This window comes from Xiphias gladius, chromosome 2, assembly GCF_016859285.1.
Source record: "Xiphias gladius isolate SHS-SW01 ecotype Sanya breed wild chromosome 2, ASM1685928v1, whole genome shotgun sequence".
Classification (NCBI taxonomy): domain Eukaryota; kingdom Metazoa; phylum Chordata; class Actinopteri; order Istiophoriformes; family Xiphiidae; genus Xiphias; species Xiphias gladius.
The window spans coordinates 1,773,519-1,785,064 of record NC_053401.1 but is presented as its reverse complement, the minus strand read 5'-3'; the positions used below and the strand labels follow the sequence as shown (position 1 = coordinate 1,785,064).

Below are 11,546 nucleotides of genomic sequence, written 5' to 3'. Positions count from 1 at the left end.
AGATGTGGTGCTACATTGTCAAGACACCATAACTATCACACGACCGCCTCTGTAATCACACGACGGTGACGTGAACGCTAACATCGGTTGTTGTTAACATTGGGATTCTTTCCCGTCTCTAGCAACCATTAGCATTGTCACGTTCAGCATATTAACACGACAACCACTACTGCTAAGGGCTATCTCTTTTTTTTTTTTGTTTGTTTGTTCCTTTTGCCACTACACACTTGGCTGATACAAACCCTTGTCTCAAACGCAGCGTTTTCTTGAATTAAAAGGCGTCTCTTCATTATGACAACTATACAGGTGGATGAGAAGTCGGACTCTGTGTCAGAGAGACTTCAGATATTAGCATGAATCTGACAGCCTCCCACAGACATTTCTCACAGCAGACATTTTTGCATTTTTGCAAATGATAACACTAATAACGGCTGCCTTCCATTTTTCACAGCCGGAAAAAAACATGCAACACAGCCATGTTAATGTAATTAAGTCTAAATGTCTTCCCTGTTGGATTTCTCTCTGATTGTGGGACGACATTTTATTCAGATTGTATGCTGACTCCGAGCTGACCTCCACCTTCTCCACTGCTAATAATGGCCTTGGGATGTTACATCACATCCTGTTTTTCCACTCGGAGCTAAATGTCCACACACACACACACACACACACACACACGGACACATTCACACAGGGAAATATCACACTGTTTCGGAAAACAGTTGAATCACCATTTTTACTGTAATTTTAGGGCCCTGTTTCAAAAGTTATGCAAGAGCACGGGGGGGGGGGGGGGGGGATTTCGGTACTTGCATATTTAGCAGCTTTTGGTTCAAAAACATAAATTGCTGAAATATCTAGTTACGAGGACAGGATTTTATTCAATTTGCCATTATTCTGATTTTAATAACAATGGCTATTTTACCTCCTAATGTACGATTTAGTTGCTACGTGAAAATTACTGTCGTGTTAGCATATTAAAGAAATTCTTCGACAGTTTGGGAATTACGCTTATTCGCTTTCTTGCCGAGAGTTTGACGAGGAAATCGATTCCGTTCTCATGTCTCTCTGCTGAATATGAAGCTATAGCTAGCAGGCGATTAGCTTAGCTTAGCATAGAGAGCTTTGTCCAATGTTTGAAAATTCTACCTATCAGCACCTCAACATTTTTTGGTTCAGTCGTTCATGTTCCCCTCAGGATGAACTGTAATAACTTCAGTGATCCACTGACTTTTCATCTAGTGCCATCATCAGGTCAACATTTTAATTTGTAAATTAGCAAAGCTAATGACGTTCAAATCAGCCACAGCTGTACTTTGTATTTAATGCTAAGTAGCAAATGTTGGCATGCTAACGTGCTAAACTAAGATGGTGGCCATGGTAAACATTATACCTAATTAGAACGAAACCGTGTGACATTTAAAGGAAGAAATTAGACATTTTTCCGCTTAAAAATGAAAAGAAAGGCTTTATTGATACAGTTGTACTCAGCCTGGTATGACCAGTAGCTTATGGTGGCTAATGTTTGCCAATGTTAGACAAATTTATACAGATATTGCTACTTATCGGCTTTACTCAGTCAGTTCACAGACTTAATGACTCTTCTCCACTTGTGCTGCTCTACCTCTGGGTTTTTGCATAAGTAGTATCCCATAACTGTCACTAGTGGCCGCTGTTCAGCAAAAGTTACACAGTCTTACTTTAACATGAGTATGTTAGCACTGTCATTGTGAGCATGTTAGCATTTAGCTCTATTACTATCTATCTATTACTAAAACAGTTGCCAATTACTTTTCTGCCGATTGCCTAATTGATGAATCAACTAATCTTTTAAACTCTGTTTTCAGATTTCATGCGGCGAAGCGAATGTCACTTTGCAATGTGAGCGCCGCAGTATGTTATCTTGAGATACAAGTGAACCCCCCATTACATTGTCTTCTGATACATAATTGTGAATTGTATTATTAAAAAAGGCAGAAGTAAATTTCAACCCCCCTGCCCTTAAAAATAATTTTCATACAGTCCCTCACTACTGCTACCATCTCTACTACTGCCGATGTTATTCTCTGTTCAATACGAGACATTACTATGTGTTTAATTAAAGTATGTGTTAATCATCATTGGTGCTAATTAGCAGTTGATTACCATCCCCGCCAATAAGGCAGAGCAGGACTGAAGTCAGAACTTAATGGCTGCTTCCATTACAGCTGAAGATAAAAGAGAGACAGACAGGGAGAGGAGGATGAGTTGTGAGTTGTCATAGAAACTGGAATAGCAGGGAATCCTGTGCTAACCCCACTGTGTCACTCACTGCGTGTGTGTGTGTGTGTGTGTTTAAAAAAGCCCCCTGATTTACATCCTCGCTGTTGCTATGGCAACGCGGTTGGACAATTTTCACAGTTCCCGTTTAAAACTACCAACCTACCTGCTGACTCCGACTCTCTCTCTCTGTCTCTTTTTGTCAACCTCGCTCAGCCCCTCACAGCAATAAACTGCCCTCCTCTGCATCCACGCCGTACCACACGCGCACACCTGGGACCGCTTGGCGGCTTTGTGAAGGGGATGGGTGCGGGGGAAAGGGCAATGATCAGGTATTGATTTCCAATCAAGGATCGGATCTGTGATCCCGAGTGATTGGAGGAGGAGCGGACTGGTTGCAGTGGGAGGTCAGAGACAGTCAAGATGTGGGGGGGCGTCTCAGATGTTTGGAGAGGGATTTTGCCTGCAGAGCTTCACAGAAAGGCTGCTCTCTAAACCAGCAGGACCCACTCACGTTTAAAGGAACATACCGATGTTTTTTGGTTTTTTTTGGTGCATGTTTTAGCCTGTTATTTCTACTGAGTGAATCCTGTAGAAACCCTGTCTCATATATGACAGTAAATTAAAAACCTCTGGGGTATTTTTTCGACTGTGGGTCGGACAACACGTGCAAACCGAAGACATCATCTTGTGCTCTGAGCAACTGTAAATGGCATTTTTTTTCACTACTTTGTAACATCTACAACGATTCATCCTTTAATCGAGAAAATAGTCGAAAGATTAATAGTTCATGAACATTAGTTCTGCTGGATGTACCTAATAAACTGGCAACTGAGTGTTTTCTAATGTATAACTTATGTGTTTAAGATATCTACATAATCTTTTATATTATTATGTTTAGTTTAAAACTTTTTAAAAACTTGGGGCGCCCTCGTGGGCCTTGTGCTTAGGACGCCGATCGTGAGCTTCAGCGTCTCTGGATCGAATCCGGCCACAAAACTGTTTTGGCATCTTTCTTTCTTTCTTTTGTTGCCGTCTAATAAAAAGCAACAAAATGGCCAAAAAGTCAAACTTAAATAATGTTTCAAAGAGGCACTGGTGTGTGACACTGTTTTTATCAGTTGTTTGCTTTCGCTCATGTTCTGTAACAGAGACGAGGCTGAAACGCCGAGGTTTGTCATTATAGCACATTTGTTCTTAGAGGGTTCATGAACTCCCTGTTTTGAAGGATTCTAACGGTAAACACTGAGCTCAGATAACAGATACGAAGAAGATAATATAACTGTCTGTATCTCTGCTTATTAAAACAATAAAGTCTGTGTAAACATCCAGCTGTCTTGTCTCTGTCCACTACCTGCCTCGAACACTTCCTCTGCAATCAGCCCAGAGTTGTTGGGTTGGATTTCCAGGCCTTGCCGCTTGAGAAAAAAACTTCAGATCCACCAATCAGAGGCTTTGAATCACCTTCCTGCCATTTAAAAAAATAAAACAAAACCCTTCCTGTTCTGAGGGTGAAGGTGGTTGACTGGACTTCTGGAGACACAAAGTCCAGAAAGGCTAAACTCCAACTTATATCTGAGTAATAACAATGTTGTCTCTGGCCTTGGTGGATCAGACAAGAAGGCTCTTCCCCAGAAACCTCCCTCTCTGCCTGTTTAACAACACTGTAAAACCAACCAACCACTTCTGAACAACGCTGCACCTGTTAGAGGTTTTTCCTTCTTGTCCGGTTTTTCTGTTTAAACCTCAACTGTTTTGAGGTTTTGAAGTGAGACACTTTCACCGCTCATAACAAAAGAAACCACATGGAAAAGAAACTTCAAACCGTTTTTGTTTTCTTTTTTTAATTTTAGGGCTTTTCATGCATCGGTGCCAGGAATACAAGCTCATTAAATCAGAGCTTTTCACAGTTGTTTGATGGATTAACCTTCGAAATGAACGTAAAGACAAAAGCCGAGCCAACTCTGACAGCTGTTCAAATATAAATCTGTGACACACACTGTTGTGAAAGAGTTGGATTACACTGGAGTTTCTAAACGATGACTCCCACCCTGATGATTTCAGTCTGCAGAAACTATCTACCTTCCCGCAGCTTGTCACTGGGATCGAACTGATGGAGAAATCAGACCTTTAAAGCAAAGACGGTGGACAAGTGAGCACATGCACCCGAGCTGGGCAGGTGCAGGTAGTCTGCATGCTTAATATTCAACCCTGTCTTCTAGGAATTACATTTATATTCTCCTAATTTGCAAACAGCAAGTGCGTTTTAAAGGAAATGTAATAGAAAGGCAAAGTGGGAGAAGCTATTATGGGCCCCTGCTTCCAAAAACTAAAAGCCCCATTTATTTTTCCCATAGAAAATGTTACTGACTCACAGTTGAAGCGTTTCTACTGCTTGGACTGGTATGAGACTCTGCTAGTTCAATTATCACTGCAAAAAAATTAAGAGCTGCGTTACAGCAAATCTGGTTCTTTGATAAAAAGTCAAAGGTACAACTTGTGTCAAGAGCTAAAGATTTTGCTGTTCAGAAAACTGATCTGCAGCTTAACTCTTAACTATGGGACACTTGAACCACTTTTTTTTTTTTTTTTTTTTCAATTTTTCAAATCAATCCAACGATAAAACGTTTTCCCACCCGTTTGTATACTGAACAGCTTCTGCAGGCTTTTCCTTCAGGCTCCATCTGATGCCAACAGCTTTCACAAATAAAGGAGGGGACTCTAAGTAGCCTGGGAGGCGAGAGCCGGGGCCCTGTACAGGAACCGACCCGTTACACGCAGTAATCTCGAAATCTATTTGTTCTCATGTTCATTTCGCCTGCTGCGGTTCATTTTGATCTGAACCCGTAAATTGATATAAACCTTTTTTTTTTTAACCCGTTACACATTATTTTTGCGGGTTTCCTCAGCAGGACTCTGCTTGCTGCTCAATTTGCGGCTGCTTGTTAGGTTTCCTGGCTTCGAGGGCAAGGTAATAATTGAGGGTTTTTTCAGATGAGCGTTTCAACATGTGATATTGTCCTCTCGTCTTCTCATCTGGACTATGGTGTTTGGACAGAAAGAGAGCAATGTTCAGGGAGACTTCATTACTAAAATCAACCTAAAACAATAGAGCCGAGGGGGAAGAAGGGCGTAGAAATTACACCCTTGTCACGTCATGATTGATTCTGTGGCTTTTCAGTCTTTTTTTTTTCTTAAAAAGGTTTTAATGAAGCTGTAGCATCTCCTGTCCTCTACCCCTCCTTTTTTTGGCTGCCTTCCTCCCCTCATTCCTCCCGTCTTTCTCACTTACTTTCTTTTAATCTACTCACTATTCCTCCTGCAGCTCACACTACTTTCACACCTCAATAGGCAAACCACTTTTGCTGTTAGCAATCATTCCATATTTTCCCTGGAAAATGTCTCTAGTTATGTCTTTATGCTCGCTGTTGTAAATGTGAATGGGTCCTCTAGGTAACACTCAGTGGGAGCAGAAGCAGTTTTCGTGTGGCTCACAGCAGTTATTCTCCTCCATTCTTCTCTGCAGAGAGCCACGTTATGTAACGTCTCCTCGGGTCGGTCCTCAGGTTTCCTTCAGGATTGATCTGATCCAGCCTGTTCAGTGCTGGTCCGATTTTGGCTTGAGATCATTGTCTTGCGGAAAGGTAAAATTCCTGTTCGATTAGAGCAGGAGGAGGCTTCGTCCTGAAATAACTCGGGGTCACCATTTCAATCATTTCCTGTTTTTGTCCTGAGCAGAGCCGTTGTCCTCCCACACAGCCTGTACAATACTGCCGCTATGTTTATCTGGAAATAAGACTCAAATTCAAAACGCTCTGGTTTCACCAATTCAGAAGACAATCGCCCACATGGCTCTGAGGGACTGACTATGGGAAGTAGTTTTAGCTTTAAATCAGATTAATGATTCGGTTTTAATTAGTTAAAATTCAAATATCTGATGCCAAAAAAAATCTCTTGATAACAAAATATTTAAGCCTATAAAAGACCCGTTGAAAGCCCTTGAATGTAATCTGAATAACACCAAAGCCAAAGCGTCGGGCTGGGATGGTGTATTTTAAAGGGTTTATTTCCAACAACTGAAGCCGTTTATGTTGTGGAGTCTTGATATAACAAATGGTGTGCTTATTGCCTGTTGACAGTTTTGCCTTCGGTGCTTTTCCACGTCATGAACATAAATCTGGCCTAAAATCATTTAGTCTGGTTGCTGCTGTAGACAGAAGTAAACAATTACTGCTGTGGCGTCTCACTCGTAAACAAAGATTTCACTTTTTAGACGCCTCCATATGGTTTTAAATATAAGACCCTGTGGAACCTGATATATATCGGAACAGCAGTTATAAGTAATATAGACTTCTAAACTTTAACTTTTCAACAAATTTTGGCAGCGTTTAAAGAGCAAACAGTGTTGCCAATTTAAATCTAGCAATTTTCTCGCTAGATGAGGTAACTTTTTAAGACCCCTTTAGTGACATTTTTCCAATAAAGCGACTGGCAACAAATCTAGCGACTTTTGGGGCGACTTGTTTTCCTCTCCCTTGAGGAGAATCGCCGATATTGGATGGTATACCTAGACTGAGCATGTTCAGTGGGTAGAGGAGGGTAGCAACACGTCCAGTTGACCAATCAGCAGCCAGACAGAAGCGTGAATGCGCTGTAAATGTGGCTAAACGACCAATCAGCCAAACAGCAAATACATGCTGTTTCCAAGGTTAAGAATAAACCTTCAGTGTTGACCTACGTCTGCGTTTTCCGATCTGGTCCTGCGAGAATGAACAGTTTCGTTACATTTGGGCACAAAAATTAGTTGGATAAAGCTTATGAATTTCATTATAAAAACCACTAGGTTAAGGCTCGGGAACAACTGTGGTCATGGCTAAAAGGAAACAACACTGATTGTTGGACGAAAGTCACAAGCTTTGCTGACCGAACCATCCACTCCATTTTCACCTCTGAAGTCCTAATTCTCGTGGCCACAAGACGGCATTTTCAGGTAAACATATGTCATTTTTAGGGATTTGATGAGACGACAAGTGCTGTAATTTTTTTCCGCTGAGGACACTCTCAAAGTGGACAAGGACATTTTGGCCGCGCTATGGCGTAACATGAAAATTCAGGGGGTTCCCAGGAGTCATTTAGATTCATCCGCTGGGTGTCACAAGTGTCGATACCAAATTTCAAATCAACTAGCGCAGACACTGACGTAGTACTTCAGCTGCTGGTGTTGAGCTGCTGACGAGATGCTTTCACCGTGCAACCCGTGAGGACAGGATGTAAGAGCTATTTAATGGAGGCAGGAGAGCTAATTCACTTCTTCAAACCAGCTGACATGAATCAAGGTTTCTGTGTTGTGGTGTGTATGCCAGCCAGCGAGGAGTCATTTGTGCTGTTGAAAGACTGAGATATAAAAAGACTTCATAAACCTTAAATATCCCTGGAACACAGTGAAGGCCTAAAGGAAGAGGTGGAGGAATCAGCAGTCCTAAATTAGACCATGAACATTAAGGTGGATGAGCTCACAGTATGATTATTTGGAAAAAAGAAAAAATGAAAACTTTGAAAGTCATATTACTCAAAATAATTCAGGTCTCATCAGCACGTAATTTAATACTCCCAGTCTAGGGGAGGGGCATTAACTACTCAGGTTGGGCGTCTAATTAAACAGATTTAATGGAATTAAACGACAGTGCACCGAATTACTGACGTCTATAGGGAATACGACCAAACCTCGCAAACATTGCAACTCCGTGATGTTGGCATCCCACGTGACCAGGATATGAATAAAACTATTTTAATTTGTTTGTGCTCACAAAATTTAAATTTGTGCTTGAAAAGCTTTTGAGAAATTCAATATAAAAATTTTCAGCACAGGCCTGTTGAGTCAACGTGGCCTCATTCATTTGTACGTCTGTGCTTCATTATTTCTCAAGTTATCACAATTTATTTATCTGATGTGTAATGCTCATATATTGAGAATTGATGAAGCTGAAATGTGCAAAAACAAATTAAAATGGTTTTATTAATATCCTGATTACCAACATCAAAGAGGTACAAGCTTAGACCAAAGTGGTGCAACTTTGTCCTGTGCCCTCATCAAGTTAGTAAATTATATTTTAATTTTAAGAAGAGTCTCAAAGACTTGCTCATTAAGTTTCTGTTATCTCTTACTATTCATGTTTATGTTTAATAAAAAAAAGTCTAAGTAATTTTCTGCCTTGAGGCATTTCATCCTGCCACATTTATTTCTCCAGCTCTCTGGGCATCCAGAGCACTTCAGGTGTCAAAATGTCCCAAAAGAAATCAACACACACGTGACAAGGTGAACATGAACAACTCTATCTATACAATTCTAACACTGCTATCATCCTGTTGCATACTATTTAATTTTTAACTTGTTGTAAATGATTAAGTCCTAAACCAATTTGTTCCGAAGCGACTGGTTCTATGACTGACCCAGTTTAATTCCAGTGAGGCAAACCATAACATTTCCAGTAGCAGATAAGACACACTGCAGTCACGCCATCGCACTTACCTATCGTCAGCAGTCCCATCAAACTTTTCCAATGGCCTTTACTGATTTCTACTGGTCTCTTCTGGTGTGTCTTGGCCTTGTTTGGTCCTCTCCAGACTTTTACTGGCTTACTGGTCGGGTGCTGGCTTTGGCCTGGTTCTGGCTTCTGGTTTCTGGTTCTTCTCCAGCTTGAGGTGCCAGGTTCTTGTGTCTCTGGTTGGGTTCTGATTGCTTTGACCTCAGCAGGGCGGATCTTGAAAGAGTTTGTGGTGGACTGTTGTAATCCCGCGGTTGATTTAGTGGTTACAGTAGTAGCAAGGAGTACTTTCTTCAGTAGATGAATTAGTTTCTGTAGATGTTGTAGTTCCTCTTGTAGAATGAGCAGACTCCGGAGTAGTTGAAGTACTTTTACTTTGAACAGTAAAGCAGTTTATGTGGTGTTGTTTTGTAGTAATCCTGCAGTAGAGTGAGAGGTCTCAGGGCTTCAGATTGTATTCTGGGAGCTGCCCTGCCCATCCTGTAGAGAGGGAGGAAAAGAGGGAGGAAGAGGAAGATGGGGAGGAGGTGGGTGGGAGGTAAAGTAGAGGTACGCCAGGATATGAAGGAGGGAGGAGGGGGAGAAGAAGGAAAAAAACATGTCAGAGGAGAAGAAGAGTGGGGGGTATTCAGAGACGACGGAGTGTGCCGTCTTTTACTTTATACTGGGTCAGACAGTTACATTTTGTGGAGGCCATTTCAGGTTCAGTTTGTTACACAATAACAAGCTGTCGTATCGGTTTGCATGGCAACTGAAAGAGCGGTAAACCTTGTTTGTCACTGCCGCTGAGCTGCTAGTATTATGTAAAGTTTTACATATTGATTTATCTTTCTGTTTCTATTCTCAGATGAGTATAAAAGATGGCGGATTGGTGGTGAGAGTCCATGCAGCAGACCAGGGGCCTCATTTATATACCAAGCATATGCACCGTTTTGTGCTTGAACCTCGCGTGCACTCATCTCTACGCACAGAATCTGATTTATCAACTTCTTCTCCACTCGAGAACGTGCATACGTTTAGACCCACTCCCGACCAGGTGAGGTTGACGGGTGTTATCGCAGACGAACTGATTCCTAAACTACAGACACACAAAGCATCTCTGGTGTCAGCCGTGTAGTAAGGGACGGATTCTAAACTCTTGTTCCTGAAGACGTGCATCTCCGTTCTTATTCGGGAAATTTGGGTTATCGGCAGAGTAAATGATGCGATTAATGCCTCTGTTTGGTCTTGCTTCTCTAGGACTGCACCTCCGAACGCAAGATCCAGCAGATCTGTTAATACAACCCTGTCTCCTAGAGATTCGTTCTTATACAACTAAAATGTTTTCCCTGTTATATCATGAACATCATCAAATCGCTGGCTGGAATATGTTCAGAGGCAACTTTTATTTTATTTTGTCTTTCGCAAATTAATGAAGCCGACAGCAGAGTCACCGGAACGTGGTCGGGGTGGATGGCAGTCATGCAAAGCGCAGGACTGTTACACCAGAGACCAGGTTCACATCCGGAGTCCCGTCAGTGGTTTAGGCAACAGAGTTTTTTGGCTAAGGTTCGGGAAAGATGGTGGTATTTGGTTAAATGTAAATACACACATCGTGTCTGGTTAGGCTGGTTAATAACATTTCATTAAATAACATTTAACTGCCAAACACTACAAACACTTCTTTCGAGAGACTGTTTAAACACCGGCGGAGCAGCTTTGTATAAAACTGGATGGCGCGACACAGATAATGTGATAGCTTCCGCCATTTTGGGCTCTCAAGCTTCTGTTCTCTGAAAGGTCACGGCTGTGAAACCAACTTTGTAGCCTACGTGTCAATTTTTAATTTTGTTGAAACTGAATCTCTGTGTCCTCTTATGTACTGAGCAGAAACTAACCCACTGGCAACCTGTGGATAAAGTACCGACAGCTGCTGATCCCGAGGACAGACAGGACATCTGCAGTATCTGAAACATGACGCAGAATCGGTAACATGTTGAAGAAAACGCCACACAATCAGTGGTGATCAGCCTGCAGGTCTTAAGCCTGTATATTTCAGACTAGTTTTTTCTTTTCAGTTTAGCAGTTTTGATGAGTCAGGAGCAGCTGAGCTTGTTGCAGGTTTAAAAAGCCTCGATCATGTGGATCATACTGTTTATCCTGCTGTGATATAGATGGCGTCTGAGCAACGTCAGCAGTGCTGGAGGCAGCAAATGACCCAAAATGACTAAGAGCTTTTTAGGGGATCAACATGAAAAGTTGTTTTTGTGCCTAAAACTACACAATTCACAAAAATAATGAGTGGAAGAAGGAAACCTGCCCGTTGGCTCAGAGCAGAATCAGCTGTTAGCTCCAGGGATCTGGTCTGGATCTGATGAAGCTGTGGATGTTTTACATTGAAGCTGCAGGAATAAACTCCAGATTTCATGTCAGACAGCTCTCGCTGTTACTGTGTGTTGAAGGCTGTTTAATGAACATTGCTGAGGCTCCACGTTTGACTGAGTTTAGAGTTTCAGTTTGGGGACTCGGAGGCAGCTGATACGGGAGCAGAGTGATGGTTGTTATGCCCATAATTTTCCAGAGAAACAAATCAAACAGGCGCACAGAGTCTGTTTTCACGATACTGTGTGTCCCGATCAATAACGCTGATTAAACCCTGTATTGACAGTTTGTCAGGAGTGAAGCTCTGCCTGTTTACACCGCAGTCATCTCTAATCTCTAATATGTTTGTAGCTCATCCGGCAGACGTCCAGTGTCTGGTCT

The 11,546-nt window shown here is 41.9% G+C and overlaps 1 protein-coding gene across 2 annotated transcripts in view; it reads right to left on the bottom strand.

Moving 5' to 3' along the window:
- shank3b (SH3 and multiple ankyrin repeat domains 3b) overlaps window positions 1–9,278 on the bottom strand; it is a 31,809-nt gene extending 22,531 nt beyond the window's left edge. For both annotated transcript variants that reach the window (XM_040142525.1, XM_040142534.1), the window contains exon 1: window positions 8,789–9,278. The gene's annotated coding sequence lies outside the window, so the exon portion shown is untranslated. The remainder of the gene's footprint in view (window positions 1–8,788) is intronic.
- Between the last annotated feature and the right edge of the window lie 2,268 nt (window positions 9,279–11,546).